At 42.4% G+C, this 9270-nt stretch overlaps 1 pseudogene; it reads left to right on the forward strand.

Moving 5' to 3' along the window:
- The first annotated feature begins 3359 nt into the window (after positions 1–3359).
- LOC129482428 (non-histone chromosomal protein HMG-14-like) lies at positions 3360–3693 on the forward strand (annotated as a pseudogene).
- Positions 3694–9270: the final 5577 nt, after the last annotated feature.

A 9270-nucleotide genomic window follows, 5' to 3' on the forward strand; every position in this document is an offset into this window, starting at 1 on the left:
AGGGAACTTCTCCCTTAATTCAGTTGCCTCCACCTGGCGCTGCCCTTGACAAGTGGAGATTATTACAATTCAAGGTGAGATTTGGGCGAAGACATAGCCAAACCATATCAGCTTCTTAACTCTCTTCTGGACATTCCTATCCCCTGTGCAACTAATTCCCCGTAATAAAGCCCCTCTGTTTGAATACCTAGAATGGTTTCTGTTTTTCTGATTGGACCCTAATCAATGCAACTAAACCCTTGACAAAAAAGGAAGGAAAGAATAAGAATCTAAATAAGTTGGGCAATACCACCAGCCATTCCTCTCAATGAACCTGTGCCCTGGAGTGAGGGTGAGATAGGAGACATGGAAGCCTCAGTTAGTCTCAGGTCTTAGTGTCCCTCATTGGGTTTTTTTTTGTTTTTGTTTTTGTTTTTTGAGATGGAGTCTCACTCTGTTGCCCAGGCTGGAGTGCAGTGGTGTGATCTCAGCTCACTGCAAACTTCGCCTTCTGGATTCAAGCGATTCTCTTGCCTCAGCCTCCCGAGTAGCTGGGATTATAGGCATGTGCCACCATGCCCACTAATTTTTGTATTTTTTTTGGTAGAGAGGGATTTACCATGTTGGCAAGGCTATTCTCAAACTCCTGTCCTCAAGTGATCCACCTGCCTTGGCCTCTCAAAGTGCTGGGATTACAGGTGTGAGCCACTGTGCCCAGCCCCCTCATTGGGTTTTAAGTTGTGGAGGTTTTGGTATATCCTGGCCTCTAAGGCAAATGAACTTATTTACATAGACACAAAATTATGTGTCCTCTATTTCGTGGTCAGGAGATGTTAAGTGTATGTGATTTCACCTTCCTTGGTGACTACGAAACCCAACCCCTCATGCAAGATGAAGCTCTGCTGATAATCACAGGGCAATATGAGGATCAGATAAAATAGTGTGAGTGAAAGCACATTATAAACTGTAACATCTCAAACAAATACAGGACATTATTATTACTTACATTCCAAATCCCCATCATCCAGGAACAAGGCAATTTAAGTCTTTTTATGGGACTTGAGAAATTACTTTGAAGGTTTATTAGGGTTCTCCACTGTTTTCTGTTTTATTATTTTATTTTGCTTTTTTAGAGATGGGGTCTCACTCTGTCACCCAGGCTGGAGTGCAGTGTGGTGTGATCATAGTTCACTGTCACCTTGAATTCCTAGGCTCAATTGATCCTCCCACCTCAGCCTCCCAAAGTGCTGTAATTACAGGCAAGAGCCACTGTGCCTGGCCTCTCCATTGTTTTCTACAAAAAAAGAGGAAACAAAGTCATGATTCCTAGGGGAGATAAGGAGAGTGCATTTAACCTAATGGTCTCATTCCTTAACTAGAAACACAAGAAACAAAAAGTTATTTGAGCCCAGGAGTTGGAGGCCAGCCTGGGGCAACATAGGCAGAGCCCTGTCTTTACAAAAAGAGTTAAAATTAGCTGGGTGAGGTGGCACATGCCTGTAGTACCAGCTACTTAGGAGCCTGAGGTGGGCAGATTGCTTGAGGTCAGGAGTTCAAGGCTGCAGTGAGCAGTGATTGTGCCACTGCACTCCAGCTGGGGCAATAGAACGAGACCCTGTCTCAAAAAAAAAAAAAAAAGGTAGCATTCTATGTTTTCTCCTGTAAAATGCATTAGAATTTACAGAATTATGAAAAGATTATCCTGCTCTTTGTCTTGGAGATGAAATTGGGATGGGAAAAAGTACAACACTTGGCTTTACTTGCTAGGTGCTCAATGTTAAGTTAATGTTCCCGGCTGGGTGCAGTGGCTCACGCCTGTAATTCCAGCACTTTGGGAGGCCGAGGTGGGCGGATCACTAGGTCAAGAGATCAAGACCATCCTGGCTAACACGGTGAAACCCTGTCTCTACTAAAAATACAAAAAAAAAAAAAAAAAAATTAGCTGGGCGTGGTGGTGTGCACCTGTAATCCCAGCTACTCAGGAGGCTGAGGCAGGAGAATTGCTTGAACCCGGGAGGTGGAGGTTGCAGTGAGCCGAGATCACGCCATTGCACTCCATCCTGGAGACAGAGCAAGACTCCATCTGAGAAAAAAAAAAAAAGTTAACATTTCTTAGTATTTCCCTATATGTTTCTTCTAAAATCAATGCTATATTTAGAAAAGAAAAAGAAGCTTACAATTTCATTATTCTCTTCTCTGAGTCAGAAAGATGATTTTTTTTTTTTTTTTTTTTTTTTTTTGAGACGGAGTCTCCTTCTGTCACCCAGGCTAGAGTGCAGTGGCGCGATCTCGGCTCACTGCAAGCTCCGCCTCCCGGGTTCACGCCTTTCTCCTGCCTCAGCCTCTCCGAGTAGCTGGGACTACAGGCGCCCGCCACCACGCCCGGCTAATTTTTTGTGTTTTTAGTAGAGACGTGGTTTCACCGTGGTCTCGATCTCCTGATCTCGTGATCCGCCCGCCCCGGCCTCCCAAAGTGCTGGGATTACAAGCGTGAGCCACTGCGCCCGGCCAGAAAGATGATTTTTGATGATAAGATTTTCACATTGCTGCAGCAAACCACAAATTATACTGATGTGAACTAGGTCCCCACACATTTTTCCTCCCCAAATATGATCTTGCGGGGATCTATTTTGAATCCATGTCTTTTTTTAAGCCTTTGTTCAAATCTTCCTTCAAATTGCTTTATGAACCCTATCTTTTAGGACCAAGGACTGAACATTCTTTTTTATTCTAAGAGGTAAAGAAGCTAAGGAAGCTAACGGGACACTAATGCAAGCTGACCTGTTCCGTTACTAATTTGCATTTTACAAAATAACAACAGTGACGGTGATGACAGTGATGACGAGTGCCCTAAGATTGTTATCTTGGGTTTCTTAAATTAGAGTTGAGAAACCGTTGCTAGCCAAACCTCCCAAGACTCATTCCCTGGTTGTTGTGTTTGATAAATTTGTCTCTCTGGTGACACATATCCGGCTGGACCAACAGAGTGATGAAATTCTCTCCTTCTTGCCTAATTTTTCTTTTGGACTCTACTCAGCAATACGTCTGAATTTCTGTGTAGGTGTCCAGCTTTTAGATTTTTCCAATTGTTTCCAAAAATGTAATAAAATGGGCATGGTGGCTCAAGCCTACAATCCCAGCACTTTGGGAGGCCAAGGCAGGAGGGTAGCTTGAGCCCAGGAGTTTGAGACCAGCCTGGACAACATGGCAAAACCCCATATCTATAAAAATTAGAAAATTAGGAGGCGGGCTTCCAATCTAGTTCCATCTGGTTCTCCCACCGCCCTCCTGGTGGGTCTCAGCAGCTCGGGAGGCGGGAGGAGTGGCAGCGGCCAGGCAGCCCAGCTTCGCGAAGGCTCTCTGTGCCACGGCCCGCAGGCACCCGGCACGCGCCCTCCCTGCCGCCAGAATGCCCAAGAGGGAGGTCATCTCCACCGAAGGGGCCGCCAAGGAAGAGCCCAAGAAGACATCGGCGAGTTTGTCAGCTAAACCTCCTGCAAAAGTGGAAGCGAAGCCGAAAAAGGCAGCAGCGAAGGATAAATCTTCAGACAAAAAAACGCAAACAAAAGGGAAAAGGGGAGGAAAGGGAAAACAGGCCCAAATGGCTAACCGAGAAACTAAAGAAGATTTATCTGCAGAAAACGATGAAATGAAAACTGAGGAGAGTCTAGCCTCCCTGATGAAGCAGGAGAGAAAGAAGCCAAGTCCAATTAATACCATACACTATGTCTTCTCAGTGGTCCCTGTCTCCCTTCTTGTACAATCCAGAGGAATATTTTTATCAACTATTTTGTAAATGCAAGCTTTTTAGTAGCTCTAGAAACATTTTTAAGAAGGAGAGAATCCCACCTCATCCCATTTTTTAAGTGTAAATGCTTTTTTTTAAGAGGTGAAATCGTTTGCTGGTTGTTAATTTTTTGCTACAACCAGAAAATAGTGTGGGATATTTAATTATGGGAGGCTTTGACTGTCTCGGGTGTCAGCTTAACATTCCATAGATGGGGGATTAGTTTTTATATCCTATAATACAAAGCATATTAAATGACAATATGGAGTCAGTCCTGCATTTAATGTCTTGAACATTTTAAATTACTTCTATTCCCATGTTGTTTTTTGGTAGAATTGTTTCCTAAAGAAAACCACTCTTTGTTCATGGCTCTCCCTGTGAGAATTATGTGCACTCTGTAACCTCTTTGGTTGTGGTAGCCCTATTTTCCTAATAACTTTGTTACTGTGCTGTAAAAGATTAAAAATTTGAATATGTAGTGTACATGCTGTTCCAGTTGTGAATCGGTGGGACATATGTGACAGCTTATCATGTGAAGATACTGGTACCCGATAGCCTCTTAAGGAAAACTTGCTTCCGAATTTCAAGCTGGGAAGTCACTGGAATAACTTTAAAAATGAATTACAAAACATGGCTTTTTAGATTTTTGTTATGTATGTTAAGAATTGTGTACAAATTGAAATGTCTGTACCGATCCTCAACCAATAAAAATCTCAATTATGAAAGAAAAAAAGAAAATTAGCTAGGTTTAGTGGGGTGCACCTGTAATCTCAGCTATTGGGAGGCTGAGGTGGGAGCATCACTTGAGCCCAGGAGGTTGAGGCTGCAGTGAACTATGACTGTGCCACCGCACTCCAGCCTGGGTGACAGAGTGAGACCCTGTCTGAAAAAATAAAATAAAATAAAGAACCCCAAATCAGTGTTTTGAATAGTTTGAAATCAGTCTTATCTGTTGAGACAAGCACTGATGGATGTTGCTAGATTCCTGCCACCCTGTGTGTGTGTGTAAGGGGAAGGGATGCTGGGGGAGGGAAGGATGGAGAGAGACAGGCAGGGCCTGTTCTGTTTTACACAGGGCTGAAATCTTACAACACATGCCATGTAATCAGGCTAAGGACAAATAATCCCTATGAATAAATTTACAGTGAATTGACCTACATTTCACGTTAGATAAAACACACTTAAGTCATTAAATGAATTTCTCTCTCTGGTTCATTAGTTCCCGGTGTGCTCTGATCCTTTGCTCATTTGTCATATGGCTCGTGAAAGCTGAATATGGGAAAAAGAAACTAAATCACTGCATCCGTCCCCTTACCAGGTCAGGATATGTTCCCCAGAGAGGAGTTATTATGATGTTGGAGATTGACTGGTTCTACGGTTGATCTTGGCTAAGAGACTGAGAAGCTACACTCGACATATCGGCCTCGTGGCGTTCTGCCAAGTGCTGTGCACATTAGCAATGATGTGCCCATGCTCACGTTACCCAGGAGTCATCTGATGCTAAGAGCTTAGATTCAGCATTATGAGAGCTCTCGAGAATGGGTCTCATCAGAGTTCTGAGCAGCAGGGTTGATGAGTAAAGAGGCTGGCCTTTAAAAAAAACTCTCACTTGAAGTTCAAACCTTCAAGTTTTCCTTTCGTCTCTGGAGATACTCATTGAGTAAAGGTGTTGTAGAGGGAACAATTGTGGGTTGGCCCCAAATAGTATTTGCTGTGGCATGTAGGTCCAAGTGGACCTATTTTTTAATGGTGATGTCATTCTTGGTGTGGAACTCACGGTGTTTCGTGAAGCTGCTGGTCTGGCTTTGGAGAGTCTGAGAAACAAGTCAACATTATAACATTAGCCATTCTAATGAGCCTCGGAGCAGTTGAGTGTAGCATTTTAATATATAAAGGCCAACATATAGTAATGCTCTGGGGTAGAAACAGGAGCTCTGAAAAACAGAAAGAAGGAGAGTGGCATGAACAGGGCTGACCATGTGCCATCAATGGCTGCCCGCAAAGCTCATGGGGTCTTAGTTGGCATTACTAGAGTTACAGACAATGGAAAGAAGGTGCACTGGGGAGACTGAAGCTATGATATTTGTCCAGCATTTTGGCCAATATTTTAAGAGGCAAAGTGGAATATGTTAAGGGTAAGTAATTTACAAGATGCCATATAAAAAATGATTCATCCAAACAACATATGCTAAGCCAAACCCAGAGCTGAGGACTACAGATAACAGAGATGTAGGTGACGCCTTCTCCAGTCTCAAGGAGGTCACAGTTAGTAATGGCTGAAAGAATGTAAGATTCGTAGTTAGGTAAAAAGGAAATTATATGCTCAAATATTTTAAAAGCAATCATATGAAAGAGGATTAGTCCTGCTCTCTGTGTTACTGAGGTGGAATTAAATCCAGTGAGCAGAAGCCACAAAGACTCAGTTTAGTTCAATATGAGTTGAAATTACCAACAGTGAGAGGAATTTAAAGATGCAGTGGACAGCTCGAGGGAGTTTTGAGATCCTGGTTCTCAGATGTTTAAAAACAGGCCTGACCAGGCACGGTGGTTCATGCCTGAAACCCCAGCACTTTGAGGGGCAGAGGTGGGAGGATCAGTTGAGCCCAGGAGTTTGAGGCTGCAGTGAGCCAAGATCATGCCACTGCACTCCAGCCTGGGTAACAGCGCGAGAGACCCTGTCTCTAAAAAAAGAAAAAGAACAGGCTGGCAGGGTGCAGTGGCTCACACCTTGGAAGGCTGAGGTAGGTAGATCACTTGAGCCCAGGAGTTTGAGACCAGCCTAGGCAACATGGCAAAACCCTGTCTCAACTGAAAATACAAAAATAAGCTGGGCGTGGTGGCGTGTGCCTGTAATCCCAGCTACTTGGGAGGCTGAGGCAGGAGAATTGCTCGAACCCAGGAGGCGGAGGTTGCAGTGAGCTGAGATCACATCGCTGCACTCCAGCCTGGGAGACAGAGCAAGACTCCGTCTCAAAAAACAAACAAACAAACAAACAAACAAACAACAAAAAATAAAAATTAGCCAGTTTCATAACCTGGTCTCAAAATAAATAAATAGATAAAAAAATTTAAATTAATTTTTTAATAATAATAAATAAGAACAGGCCTGATGACCAGTAGTAGAGGTAGTTGCTGGCACATATACTTCCCTATTCATTCAGTATTTACCCTGTTCCATACCAGTGCACCAAGTATATTCCTGTGTTACAAATTTTATGGATATACTGGTGAGTAAAATCAAAGACCCTTCTCTCATGTAGCTTATACCTCATGGCGAGAGACAAACATGAATCGAACAATCATATGAGTACATGTAAAACTGCAACTGGGAAAGTGTTTGATGGAAAGGCCCATTGGGTGTTACAAGAGCAGATAAAAGGGTGTTTGACCTATCGCGCGAGGCCAGGGACATCCTCGAGAAACCCTCAACTAGGCTGAGATCCGCAGGCTGGGTTGGGATACAGAAAGGTGTTCCAGGCAAAAAGGACAGACTACGCAGGGTTCTGTGGTAGGAAGAAAGCTCTTAGATAACAGGGAGAGGATTCTCAATGATGTTTAAGACCTCTTTCTTTTTACCAATTTTTATCTATTTATTGAATAGGTAATAGATAAATTTAACACATTTCAAAGGTATGAAAGGATACAGAGTGAACAGTAAGCCTCCCTTACTGCTCTGACCCAGAAACAATCACTCTTGCCAGGTTTTTCTGATTCTCCTAAAGGTATTAGATGCATCAACTAATATTCCTTTTTCTACCCTCCACAAAATTGTAGTACCCTCTACACCATTTTATATCTTGCTTTATTCTCCTAACAATATATCTGAGGCTCTCTCAGCACATTCAGAGCTACCCTGCAGGCTTTTTAGCAGCCACACAGCAATCCAGTGAAGGAGGCACCATAGCTGAGTTAGCCTCTCCTTTACGAGGCTATGTAGGAGGATTGCAAGCAAAACAACAGTGAATATCCTTGTATGCACACAATTTTGCAAATCTATGATTGTCTGTAATGCAAACTTTGATTTTCTTCTTTATATTATGTCTGATTACAATAGTAATACATGCTTACAGGAAAATATTTGCAGAAATATATGACGCAGAATGTGGAAGTACTCAAGAATCTCACCTTTCATAACCACTATGGCTATTCATTTGTCCAGATATTTCTAATCTAGAATAATTGAAAAAGAAGGGGCACGTGGCACACAGAGCGTAAGGCAGATTCCAGAATCTTTCCCTCTCTATGGTTTGGAGTTCACATAGAGAGAAGCTGTAATTCCTCCCAGAGGGTGCTGATGCATTCCTCTACTATAATAACTGTTTTTAACTTGGATTCCACGGATGACTTTGGGATAGAGATTAATTTGTCAATGAAGGTGTATTTTCCATGTAAGGGATCTAAAGCTTTCATCAGATTCTTTTTTTTTTTTTTTTTTTTTTTTTGAGGCAGAGTTTTGCTTTTGTCCTCCAGGCTGGAGTACAATGGTATGATCTCGACTCATTGCAACTTCTGCTTCCCAGGTTCAAGCGATTCTCCTGCCTCAGCCTCCCAAGCAGCTGGGATTACAGGTGCCTGCCACCACACCTGGCTAATTTTTGTATTTTTAGTAGAGATGGGGTTTCACCATATTGGCCGGGTTGGTCTTGAACCCCTGACCTCAGGTGATCCACCCTCCTCAGTCTCCCAAAGTGCTGGGATTACAGACGTGAGCTGCCATGCCTGGCCTCATCAGATTCTTCAAGGGGTGTATGATCCCCTACCAAAGTTAAGAGTATCTACTACTAGAGACAGCAATCAGATAAGTTTCATTTTTCATTGAAAACTGGTATTAAATCCTGCCAACTACACCAAAAAGAAAAAAGAAAAAAAGAAAAAAGAGTGGTGTTAGTCTTGGCAGAGGGCTTTTCCAAGGGTTCCTAAATTATTGCAGAATTTAAGTAAATTATTTAGCCTCATCTATTAAATAAGGGTTAATAATGGCAACTCATGGGGTCTTTATGAGGATTAAATGTTAATATTTGCAAGCACTTAGAAAATTGCTGTCAAATCATAAGCCCTATTACATACATGTTTGTAAAGTAACACTAGTTCACGTGTTCCCTGCCTGCCCCAACCCCAAGGAGAAAACCAAGGTCCGTAGTAAAGAGCAGAAGACTTTTGACAAGCAGCCAGACCTCCTGAATAATTTCGAATACAGAATCTTCCCTAGGTGGCATGCTATCCCTATCCAGAGATCAAAACGGATCTAGGTCATTTGAGGAAGTAGCCAGGCAGAGGAAGTTGAAGAGCTGCAGTAAAACTGAATGTTAGTTATGCAGCTAGGAAGGACAATTTTTTGTAGTAAAAAAAAAAAAAAGCAAATTATATATAGACTAGATAGATACATACATACAAATGTGCACATGTATGTACATATGTGTGTATATCACATTTATAAGAAATTATTTAATTTTAAATTGAGGATTTTTTTTTCAACAGCAAGAGAAGGAGCTACCTCTAAACTG

Source organism: Symphalangus syndactylus, chromosome 5 (genome assembly GCF_028878055.3).
Source record: "Symphalangus syndactylus isolate Jambi chromosome 5, NHGRI_mSymSyn1-v2.1_pri, whole genome shotgun sequence".
NCBI classification, from domain to species: domain Eukaryota; kingdom Metazoa; phylum Chordata; class Mammalia; order Primates; family Hylobatidae; genus Symphalangus; species Symphalangus syndactylus.